The sequence below is a fragment of the Nicotiana tomentosiformis genome, chromosome 9 (assembly GCF_000390325.3).
Source record: "Nicotiana tomentosiformis chromosome 9, ASM39032v3, whole genome shotgun sequence".
NCBI lineage: Eukaryota > Viridiplantae > Streptophyta > Magnoliopsida > Solanales > Solanaceae > Nicotiana > Nicotiana tomentosiformis.
Window position 1 is genome coordinate 25,055,102 of NC_090820.1, and position 9,886 is coordinate 25,064,987.

Here is a 9,886-nt window from a genome sequence, read left to right on the forward strand (position 1 = left end):
ACAAGATCCTCAAGATCATGAATGGTTTGTCCCTAGATTAATTAAACCTTGAGATATGTTTAATATGGGAGAGGAAAATAGTTTGCAGTTTGAGTCATCAATGCATAGTGATGCCACTGACTTGGCTCTTTTAGAAAATGCTCGTGTTCTAGAAGATGAGTATAATGATTGGGTAAGAAGTGGTGTAGATGGGATTGTAATTGATACAAACGTACATTTTCAAGCTTCTCTAAATGATGGTGAAGCTAATGTTGAGGGAGGAAATGATATTGAAAATGAATGTGATTCTGAATAAGATAGCTGGAACTTATAGAATATTTTTCTTGCAAGTGTTATTTAAGAACTTCTAAGGTTTAGTTATTTTTTTACTTTAGAAATTTAAATATTGGATGTTTGAGTGAATTTGTTGTTTTTTTACTTATATTTTGCTTATTGTATCCATTAAATTGTGATATGCTAAGGTGATATTGTCACTGGATAATTTTTTTGTAGTTCATCAATAACTCTTATCTGTAGAACAATCTTTATTGCAAGGCTCTTTTTGTATGCACTGATCGTTAATATTTTTCACATCTTGGGATAAGGATGATGTTTCCTCCTGCTTTGCATATGACCTGCTGATCTGTTGGATTTAGTCTGGTACTAGTATAACTTAATATAGCTAGATAATTTCTTTATTTTGGAGAAATAACAATGCAAACTAGAGGTCGCATAGCGATTGATAATTGAACAAGATGATGATGAAGATGTGCGACCTTATATTGAGCAGTTGATGGATGGTCAAAACCACTCTGCAGCCCAACCTTATATTGAGCAGTTAATGGATAGTCGAAACTACTCTGAATATCAAGCACATGATGAGCAAACTAATAAGTTGAATAGTTCTGCTAGTAGCACTAAGGCTCAACAAAATGATGATGAATGAGGTAACACTTTTTTCTAGGATTGCTTTCAAATCTTTATTGTGTGAAATCTTTGGTCAATCGAACTAGTTTTTATTGTGTAACTAGTTTTTATAATGATATTGTTTTTTAACAGATTTTGGAGCATGTCTTAGGTGCTTAACCATATAAGTCTTTGCCATTTGATGACCTTCGAGTCTTCCATTCTAGGTAATTCAGATTTAAGAAAGGTTCGTGGGCCTACTTTACTAAAAGATATTTGAAAGCTTCCTCCGGGGAAGATAGTTGATGTGCCATTTAATAATCATAACCAAGCTATTGGGGAAAAAGGTCGAAAGCTTGCTAGCATTTTAGGAATTATCGCGAGAACTCCAGAACTAACACTTCTACGTGCAGATGATTGGAGAAATTTTGACAAGGAGGAAAAAAGAAATTGGTGGATTTTGTGAGGGTATGTTATTATTATTATTATTATTATTATTATTATTATTATTATTATTATTATTATTATTATATGAACGTTTATACATGTTATTTTCTTCTAAATGTTGGCTTTATTTTGCGGAAGAAGTTCTCTATCCCTAAACGGGGAGAAGCTTATGTCTTAAAGTCACTAGGAAAGAAATGAAAAGATTACAAGTGCGAGTTAGAAGGTGAGTAAATGCAAAAATATAAGACTAAAGACGCTTTATTGAAAAATAGACCAAGTCGCATACCGAGGGATCAATGGAGTGGTCTTGTCTCTTATTGGTTTTCGGATAAAGCTAAGGTATCAACAATTAAATCTTCAAAACACCCATAGTTGATTATTTTCAGTGTTTTGATTTTAGTTATGCTCAATTTTTATTTATAATTGGTAAGATATCGTTTTAATATTTTAACGACGGAGGCATACCCAAGCAAATAGAAATAATAGGGCTAATCAAAAGATGCCTCATGCAGGAGGATCTAAAAGTATTTCTTCCTTGATGGATGAGTAGGTAAACCTGTAAAAAGTACTAATTATGATATTTTAAAATTCTTTTTAATGCATATCTGACATCAAATTTATTGTATTAGGCTGTAAATGGGATAAAGACTACACGAGCAAAAATTTTCATATTAACTAATAAAAAACGCAAGGATGGTAGACCATTGGATGATGATTCTGTCAAGGCAATTATAAGATTTCTTTTTTCTTTTAATTTCTAAATTGTGAAATAGTTAGGAAAAAAACTTTAAAGCGAATAAATGAAATCCAAATTGGATTTATTGTATTATATGGTCATGAAATAATAAATGAAAGGATGAGCAATAATGAGAGTATCGTGTCACAACTCACATTTTGGAGTTGTGATTTCGGCCAAGAACTGGTGAGAAAAGGTCCTTCTGATGGTCTGACATAGAACAGTCTACTCGGGCAATTTGGGCTTTTTAATTTTAAGCATATATAAGGGGGGGTTTAGGTGATGAAAGCTCCGACCTGCCTCCCCCATACGTGCTGCCACCGAGCCGTATAGAACGAGCTGCCTTGGGGGCAACCCCAAGGGCCTGCCTAGATGTCTCAAAGGAGTGTCAAAGGTATTCACATGAGTTTGGGAACTCGTATGGACGGCGCAACGCCTTCGGGCCTGCGTTGGGCATCAAAGTGGTGCTGGAGGCTCGATGTGTGAAACGGCCAGCCCCGCGGGCTGCCGAATATTGGAACGAGACCTCCGTGCCGATTGGATACTTGACGCACCTATCATAGGGGCATCATGTGTTGACTTGTGAGCATGGATTTGGTTCAACCATGCAAGCAAGGGTCCGTTGGCCTAAAGGTGCAGGTGTGGGCGACACTGCACTACTTCGGAGAGGAAGCGTGCTGCAAGAGGGCTATGTATGGGCATGGCATGAAAGACGCGCATGACAATGGCCAAGGGCTAAAGGTTGCCTTACTTGGGCGAGGCACGAGCTAGTCGCGGATGCACTAGGCGAGTGTCAAGCTTCAGGATTGGGCTGTGCATGCGGGAGAGATGCTCAGTCTTGGGCTAAGGACAAGGCATGTCCTAAGCCAATCCCCCAGGGCGCGCATGGATTGTGATCCTAAGACGAAGTGCCATGACATGTCTAGGGCCAAGGGCCTAGGAATCTTACGGGCGGCACAGGTTGGGGAGAGCCTGCGAGCGATCCCCACCGACAGGCACATGATCGTGCTTGGGAAATCCTAGGACAGGAAGAAGGCTGGCCCGCGGCGAGGGGAGTCCACGGGCATCGCACGGGCGAGCAGGTGTCGCTACCCAACGTGAGGATTTGGGCCCGTGACACTTGGTATCAGAGCTGATTAAGGCCATACTATGCCATGGCACAACGTCAAGGCAGATGGTGGATATGGCGAGTGCAGTTTGGATGTCAGTGCCGAGATCACGTCAAAGCAGAGATTGATGTTCATATGCCACCAAAGATCGAGAACCCGATGCTGATAGTCGACGAAAGAAATGGGTGATTCCATTGTCTTTCGAAGTCTAGGTCGATACTGAATGAGGTGATATGCCGATGAGTCGGATGGCCAAGAGAATGCCATGTTTGCTAGGTCGTGCAACCATATTGCGAAAGAGTGGGAGCCTTGGACTATAAATTTGGGGCATGATCATAGCGAAGATATTGCCAAGGATGCGTGCAACGCATCAAGTTGAGTGTCTTTCCTTCGGGAGAAAACTTTGGGTTGCCTGAGGGCATTGCCAAGGTGAGGAGACGGATTCGAGGGTATAGCGAAGCTTCGAAATGGGGCGAGTTTCCAAGTTAGAAAGTGTCATCATTCTGGAAAGGTGTATGTCGAATGATCGGGGACCTAGAGTGTCCAAGTGCGAGGCACACCGAACCGGGAAGCCGTGCTAGCAGGGCCAAGAGGGCGCCTGTCTATAGGGCGAGTATTGAACTACTACCGGGAGCATTGGCTACTTGCTGAGGAAGTGACAACTGGAAAACAAAGAGCTTTGTTCGGAAATGCGGCGATGCTATGACTTTGGGAATGTAGTACTCACCAAAGGTCATCCCAAGTGCTGGCCGAATGCCAAGTGGGACGACAGTGCTAAGATGTATCCTCCACATTGAGTGTGGGAGGATCTCGCCTATGCAAGAGGCATAAGGGTGAAGTTATGGGTCTGGAAGCGAACACATCTTCAAGGTAGTGAAGTCAAAGAAAGCTACGGGAGCGGAATGCTACGTGAGCTATGCCAAGAGGGCGTCTTAATGCTACGGGAGCGAAAGGCTATGGGAGCCATGCCAAAGAGGGCATCTTAAGGCTACGGGAGCGACGTCAAATAGAGCACATTGATGTGCTAGCCTGTGAAGGAAAGCTTCAGACGGACATGAAGGTCGTGAGGGTCATGGTGTGATTTGACTAGTGTGGGTCAATCACAAAGTTAGACACCAGAGGGTGCAAGTGTGGAGGCACTTTCCAAGTGAACACCGAATGGAGGTGAAGTGCAGAGGCACGCTTGGAAGATACTTGGGGGAGGAGTACATGGGATACGACTCCTTTTGAGAAAGGACTTCGAGGAAGTCCAACCCACAGGACAAAGGGAGCTTGAATGGGCATACCTGAGGGGCAGACTCCGGGATGTCTTAAGCCATGATGTGTCATCGGGGACGATGACATTATGAGTGTGGGAGGATGTCACAACTCGCATTTTGGAGTTGTGATTTCGGCCAAGAACTGGTGAGAAAAGGTCTTTCTGATGGTCTGACATAGAATAGTCTACTCGGGCAACTTGGGCTTTTTAATTTTAAGCATATATAAGAGGGGTATAGGTGATGAAAGCTCCGACCTGCCTCCCCCATACGTGCTGCCACCGAGCCGTATAGAACGAGCTGCCTTGGAGGCAACCCCAAGGGCCTGCCTAGATGTCTCAAAGGAGTGTCAAAGGTATCCACATGAGTTTGGGAACTCGTATGGACGGTGGAATGCCTTCGGGCCTGCGTTGGGCATCAAAGTGGTGCTGGAGGCTCGATGTATGGAACGGCCAGCCCCGCGGGCTGCCGAATGTTGGAACGAGACCTCCGTGCCGATTGGATACTTGACGCACCTGTCATAGGGGCATCGTGTGTCAACTTGTGAGCATGGCTTTGGTTCAACCATGCTAGCAAGGGTCTGTTGGCCTAAAGGTGCAGGTGTGGGCGACACTGCACTACTTCGGAGAGGAAGCGTGCTGCAAGAGGGCTATGTATGGGCATGGCACGAAAGACGCGCATGACAATGGCCAAGGGCTAAAGGTTGCCTTACTCGGGCGAGGCACGAGCTAGTCGCGGATGCACTAGGCGAGTGTTAAGCTTCAGGATTGGGCTGTGCACGCGGGAGCGATGCTCAGTCTTGGGCTAAGGACAAGGCATGTCCTAAGCCAATCCCCCAGGGTGCGCATGGATTGTGATCCTAAGATAAAGCGCCACGACATGTCTAGGGCCAAGGGCCTAGGCATCTTACGGGCGGCACAGGTTGGGGCGAGCCTGCAGGCGATCCCCACCGACAGGCACAGGATCGTGCTTGGGAAATCCTGGGACAGGAAGAAGGCTGGCCTGCGGCGGGGGGAGTCCGCGGGCGCCGCACGGGCTAGCAGGTGCCGCTACCCAACATGAGGATTTGGGCCCGTGACAATCGTGTTGCTTGGGAAGGAGATGAGTATTCATTGGTATTCGGAAATGACAAAAGTAGGTATGTTCGTGGCTTAGGACTTGGTCCAACTCCTTATGTTCTATGGGGTAGTAAATCTTCCTTATAAAATATTGTTGGGGAGGATTCGTCTGATGAGGTTGTACAAATGGTTAGAACAAGAGATAACCGAGTTAAAGGATAAACACAATGAATAAATGAACCTCATGAAACAAAATCAAGAGAAGATGCAATCAGAATTACTCGAAATGAGACAACTCATGCGCAAATATACTTCTAATGAACCTATGCCTAAAAATATCGATGGCACCTCAAGTGAACAAGTAACTCGATTTCATAAGTGTTAGACATTCTTAATGAAAGTTTAATCCTATAAAAGTATTGTTATCTAATATGTTAATATTTATCAGGTCTCTGACACCAACAAAAACTATGAACGAGTACCACAAACATCAAGGATACCTAGTGTTGCTGAAAATACTTCACTTTATCATGGTACTACTCATCTTTATCCTTCAGCGCGCTACTGTTTGAGTTTTTTACTGTTTGAAATACCATCCAGAATATTTCTGAACTAAAGGTGAAATATTTCCGTTCGCTCTCCATGTATCTAGAACACTACTTATCTTGGATTATCCAGGCAGTAACCAATGTTACAATATTGAGAAAAAGTTCACTGCTTGATGTCTTGGTTAAAATGAAATCGTTAAAGCTTTGCTCACCTGAAACTTGTCCAGACTAATCAATAGGCTTCTTTTTTTGGGGAGGGGGGTTGGGGGCGGCTAAAAGGTCGCTTTGTTAATTCTTGAGTCACGTGATGTCCATTTGCTGTTTTTGTTGAATTCTGCGTTTAGAGCCTCAAAACCCTTTAAGTAACGTGAATTGGTTTTATACAGTAGGAAAATGGACTACTGCACCTGACCACTGGTGTGATTGAAATATGAGCTAGGTAGTGAATTTATGCGTGATATTATTACATCATATAGATGCTTCAATCTCCTTTTTATGTAAATCCTAGATATTTTGAGCACTTACGTGCCTTTATATCAGAAAAGCTAACTAAAAGCTTTTCTGCCTTCGGTTGACCTGGCAAAGATATTAGTCCGTCAGCTTCTTCTTCTCTCTTGTAGTTGGTGGCATTCACAGTACATACTGCTGCTACCAAGATCAAAAGGAACACCACCATTTCAACTAAAGCTAATTTTTCTTTGGCCTTATTGTAGTGCTCGGCCTTTAAGGAAACACAGAAAGAAGAAGAATAAAAAGTAACAACTGTAGAAAAAGTAAAATTAAGGGCTGATAGGCAGTGAGAAAATGGAAAGTCGAGTGCTATTACTACAACAACTGTGCATGCCCTTGATGATAGACACGCGGATGTCATTTTGTTGTCAGAGTTTAATTTCTGTACACTTGACAATCTAACATTAACAATAACTATATATCAATTACAATTACTTAAGCTGGGACTAATTAGTAAATTGTGTTGTCCAAAGATGCTTCTTCTTTTTCTCTTGCTTTTCTGTTCTGACGTTTGCAGCAAAAAACCTGTCATAACGGTATTTGGCCAAGTTAACTCAGTTAATTAACATCAGTGGTGTATCCATCCTTACAATCATTTGTTCACCAGACTTGCTGCTGATTTTTCAGTGTTGGAGATGAGCTTTGTCTAGCTGGAGATCGAGCTACCACTGTCCAACCATCCCTTTCCTTGAAGTTCCACCCCCCTTAGACTTTTCTTTATTTGATCCATCAAACTGCCCAGCAGTATAACCATTACTACTGGAATTTTCAACTTGTAAACAAAGTTCTTGACCTTCCTCGTTGGAATCTATATGTTTGTGTACCTGCTTTATTAGAAAACAGTGTATTTTCTCCAGCTACACGCACAGGCCCTTCAGGTAGCTTATTTTGCACTTCACTAGCGAGATCGCACCCTAGATTAAGCCCAGCTTTGGCCTGGTCAGATGGACTATTTGGACAGTTCTGAGCTTGTTTAAGCACTGCCTTATCACCTGTAGAAGCTACACTATCCAAAACATTAGCACATTCAAGTTCTTGCCTCTCATCATGCACAACAATAGATTTAAAGCCTGCTGGGTTTTCAACTAGTTCAGCACGAGCTACTGTTGCATCAGTCACAATGTTAATTTGGACCTGTCCAATATTAAGTTGCTGCACAACTTCATTACCTAGACAAACTTGAGTACATCCTTGATCTGAAACACGATAAACAGTAGGGTCTTTAGAAACCTGCTTTTCCCCATCGCAAACCTGAGAAACCCTATTCAAAGGTATAGTTTTAGAGCATGCTGGTTTTTCAAACAATTCAGCAGGTACAGCAGCTGGTTGATCATATACATGCACCAACTGTTGTTGAACAATAATCTTAGTTGGAAATTCCAAAACCTTTGTACCATCTGTTGCCTTAGGATCCTTCAAAGCAGCAGCTTGTTCAGTAGATGATTGAGCTCGATTCCCATTAGGAGTTGGAGCATCAGGTACCTGCCCAGCTCTTTTTCACCTTCACATATGTTGATAGTTGTATCTTAGATTGTTCAAGTTCCTTAGTGATCAGCTGTCCAACTGCATTAGCGTATTGCTCAGCATGTATAGTTATAGAAGTCCTAGTTAAATTTCGATCAACCACAGGTACTGTTGCATTCTTAAAAACCTGAGAACCCCTAACTACAGTAGCGTCAACATGACCTATAGCAGCACTAGAACCAGCTGTTATAGGAGTAGCTTACAAACATCTGATCCTTTAGCCAACATGTGGATTATCAACATTAATTTTTGTTGCTTAGCATGGGCTGAAAGTAGTGATAGTGTTCCTGTCTGGGTTGCCGTATGACCATAATTTGCTGTCCATCCTATGAACTGATGAAATACCAAAGCAAAAAGAAGTACAATCTAGGAATGAAATTCAACCTTGAGAATGAAAATCAGTTGCCCTCTTGTTTAAACATAGTGTAGAGCAATATAATATGCACTTTCCTTGTACATGATAAAGCAAGCGTTTCCTTGCAATGCTTGTTCGTAGTGCAGGTATAAGTAATTGATTTAGGACAGGACTGATTATCACAAAATTCTAAGTCATTTTATCATGGCTTAACTTTCTGGATAATATATGAGAAACTGGTTGGAGTGGTTTTCATCCTTATTTCCCTGGAGATCTTGCATACACTTTTGAAAGCTTATATCTTTTTCTGCTGATGGATCTCGCCTTTCCTGCACAAATGAGAAAATAATGGCTGACAGGTTGTAATACATTTTCAATACGCAGTATGACTATATTCTTATAAGGAGATCCTCCAGTCTGCCTTGGAATATGCTTGCTTGCACTGAGTAGGTTTTCCAAGCACCTGCAGAAATTTTGGTTGATTGACTGGGTAAGAGCAATCCGTACTGCAACTTGGATTTGTCGCTGTCTTTGCTTTACTCGTGAATACTCCATGTACACTAGTATCTCCATGACTTTGGTTTGCTTATAAAGCCATCAAAAGAAAATACTCCTCTATGCTTCTTACATATTTGCTTGATATCTTCTAAATTCCTCTGATTTACTTCTTATCTACACTATTGCAGTTTGATTTGTTTTAGTCGGTTTTGTTATGTCTTATTCTATAGAAAAAATGAAACTGGCATTATACAGTAAAACAACTTTAGCTTGGGGCAATGTTTGCTCGATAAACATCCCTTGAAGACTATTATATTTCATCTATTGACATAATTATTATGTAATTTCAGGTCATATAGTCTGATGATTGATAAGTTAGCTGGTGTAAGATTTCCAAATGATGAAGCATTGCAAAAATTATTTGAAGACTATTATTTGTTAGGATTAGATATATAATGGCAATAGCTATTTGCTTCAAACAATATAAGTTTAATTTTTAAGTTAATGTGATATTACTGTTTTGGATTAGTACTTCCTTTTGATTGTTAAGATTTAATGAGATACATTATGTTTTTATGAATCAATATTATTATATTTTATTATTTGGATCATTTTTTGAATGAAAGTAGTAGCTATTATTAATGGTGACTAAACTATTATCGTTATAGTTTGTGACTTAGTGACAATCTAACAGAATATACTGGTTATAAAAATAGACAATAAAAAGGCAAATTATGATGTTTCGACATGGGATATTGTAGCCATTATAATTGCTATTAAAGATGATTTTTAACGGCATTTTAATTGAATTTACCAGCCATTAAAATGGATGCTAAAAGAGCATACTAATTCATTTTCGGAAAGAATATTATAGCCATTCTAATTGCCACAAAACAATTACCGCTAAAGGTATGGACCTTTAGCGACAAATGTTTTGAATTTAGCGGCTATAAAAATGGA

General features: G+C 41.1%; 1 long non-coding RNA gene across 1 annotated transcript; it reads left to right on the forward strand.

Annotated features, from left to right (window-relative positions):
* The first annotated feature begins 5,961 nt into the window (after nt 1–5,961).
* LOC117281931 (uncharacterized) lies at nt 5,962–9,525 on the forward strand. Its single transcript, XR_011411044.1, has 2 exons — nt 5,962–6,024; nt 9,277–9,525. It is a non-coding gene; the product is annotated as an uncharacterized lncRNA (long non-coding RNA).
* The last annotated feature ends 361 nt before the right edge of the window (nt 9,526–9,886 follow it).